Source organism: Triticum dicoccoides, chromosome 5A (genome assembly GCF_002162155.2).
Source record: "Triticum dicoccoides isolate Atlit2015 ecotype Zavitan chromosome 5A, WEW_v2.0, whole genome shotgun sequence".
NCBI classification, from domain to species: Eukaryota; Viridiplantae; Streptophyta; class Magnoliopsida; order Poales; family Poaceae; genus Triticum; species Triticum dicoccoides.
Window position 1 is genome coordinate 222,282,122 of NC_041388.1, and position 2,947 is coordinate 222,285,068.

The window sequence follows — 2,947 nt, forward strand, 5'->3', positions numbered from 1 at the left end:
GGGGGGGGGGTCCGGCGGCCTCATTGATGACGAGGGCGCCGGAGCGGCGTCTCCTCCGGCTCGGGTTTGATGGGGCGGAGTGCGGCGGCGAGCCGGATCCCAATGACGAGGACGACCCCGGCTCCATCCGCCGCGGCGTCCAGGAGCTACCACGACGGCGAAAGAAGGACGGCCGCTGAGGGTACTCGAGGCGCAACACGTTGCCGGTCTCGATGTGGTCGAGGACGGCCTCGAGCATGAGGCCCAGAAATCCCCAACACTCACACCGCCCGTCGGCATTGTGGCGGCCCCGCGGGATGACGCCGTTGGTGGAGGCGATCTGCTCCTCATGGTGGCGCTCGAAGTACATCGTCCAGAGGGCGTGACTGTCGGCGGTGTAGTGCGGCTCGTTCCGCTTTTCCTCCATCAGGGAGGAGTGAATGCGGGCGATCTCGCCGAGCAGCGTCGCCCCTTCGGGCACCGATGGCATCGGGACGTCGCCGGTGCTCAACCTCCACGTCCACGACACCCGCATGTCCGGGGGCGCCGGGTACTCCGCCTCGTACAACAGCTACGCCTCCGTTTGGGTACCTCTCGGCCATTTTTCTGGTCGGTGGGGAGAGGGGAGGGAGTGCTGCTTTCTACATCGAAGAGGAGGGGAAATGAGAGCTGTGGCATCCACCGGCGGGGAGGTCGCCTTTTATAGGCATCGCTGGGCGGCGTCGAGCTGCATGCCGGATGACGCGTGGCTGGATGTGCGTCGTGGCGCGTTCACTCCGCTGCCCATTAGGCATCAATGGAGGCTGACCAGCACGGTAGTGCGGCAGCCTTTGCATTGATTCCCGCGGGAACCGAGGCGATGAGTGCGACGAAACTGCGTGTCGCCGACTCGGCGGGCCCAACCGCTTTTGTGCCAAATCGTCTCGCCTCGGCACCCCCGGGTGCCCCCAGCGCGCCGGGTTCTGCCTGGGTCCGCCGGCGCCAATTTCGGCCCAAGCCGGCGAAAAACAGGCTCCTGGGGGCGCGACTGGGCCGATTTTGGGGCGCCGGTGCGGGAAAATGCCTAGGGAGGGCCTGTTGGGGGCGCGGCTGGAGATGTTCTTAGATATGGCTGAAGACGCGCACCGCCGCCGCGGTGAAGAGCGAGCAACACTCCGCCTCGAAGGAGTCACTATTGCAGGATGCTGCTAACGTGACACTACAATCAGAGACCCTTTCACGAAATTGCGTGCGATGCATTAATCGCAAACGGGGATGTAAAAAACCCGTCAAAAAAGATGCAAAACATTTGTGATGCCGGAGACAACAAACACGGTTCATATTTTAGTTACATGTGCGACGCGGGGCATACAATTGATCTTGAAGAACTGTTTGCGACAAGTCAGAACAACAGAAACGAGCAGCCATATCAATGTGTGTGCGATATACGGCATACGGTTCACTTCGATGAATTGTGCGCTATTAGGGAATGCAACAGAAACAGTCAGCTAGATCAAGGTGTGTGTGATATACGGCATACGGTTGACTCGAACGAACTGTTTTCGATTAGGGAAGAGAACATAAAAGGATCAACTTAACAAGATGTGTGTGATATGCGGCATACAGTTCACATAGGTGATCTGTTTGCGATGAGCCAAAAGAACACAAACGATTCATTGGAACAATATGTGTGTGATACGCAGCAAACAACCCACTCGGATGAACTGTTTGTGATAGAAATTATAACACAGACAGTTAGTATAGTTAGTTCGTGTGCAATTCTGTTCGTACAAAAAACTTTGAAAATGCAAACTAGTTGCTTGTGGTAGCTAGGAGTATCGCACACGATGCGTCTGTGAGTACTGTGCAACGATTAGTAAGTTACACATACGTTTCCATATGTAAACACGTGTGTGATAAATAACATGTTGCACCGCATACGGTATTCGGGTTATGTGTGTGCCCACTTAGTCTTCCGGCGCTCCAGCGAATGCTTCCCGCGCGCCACATGGGTGAATTATAAAATCCACGCCTCTTCCCTCATCGCTTTCCCGCCACCAGCTAATGGTTTGCTGCATATAACCCAGGCGGCAACGCACCGTCGCGACACTCTGCACAGATCTAGTCCTCACCCATCTAGCATTAGTCATTCTAAGCATGCCAGGCAATGAAAAAGCTTCGACATTGACCCGTACCTGCGTTACATCTTCGGCAAGTACAACGAGCCGGAGCAGGTCGAGGAGCAAGAGCTTCATCGGCCGGTGCAGGTACCATGGCCCATCATCAATGATATTGGCGTGATAGTCCTTGGCCGCACAATCGACATATTGCAGAGGAGGTGTGATGAGCAGTTTACCATCCACCGTGCAAAAGATCCAGAGCTGCTCGGCAGCATGATCGACGACCCACCCAAAGAGCCGCCGTCACCAGTGCTCATCGAGAGCCTGATGCCTCGCAAGGAATGGGCGGAGTGAAGGAAATATGCCCTAGAGGCAATAATAAAGTTGTTATTTATATTTATTTATATCATGATAAATGTTTATTATTCATGCTAGAATTGTATTAACCGGAAACTTAGTACATGTGTGAATACATAGACAAACAGAGTGTCCCTTGTATGCCTCTACTTGACTAGCTCGTTAATTGAAGATGGTTAAGTTTCCTGACCATAGACATGTGTTGTCATTTGATGAACGGGCTCACATCATTAGAGAATGATGTGATGGACAAGACCCATCCGTTAGCTTAGCATAATGATCGTTTAGTTTTATTCTATTGCTTTCTTCATGACTTATACATGTTCCTCTGACTATGAGATTATGCAACTCCCGAATACCGGAGGAACACCTTGTGTGCTATCAAACGTCACAACGTAACTGGGTGATTATAAAGATGCTCTACAGGTGTCTCCGATGGTGTTTGTTGAGTTGGCATAGATCGAGATTAGGATTTGTCACTCTGTGAATCGGAGAGGTATCTCTGGGCCCTC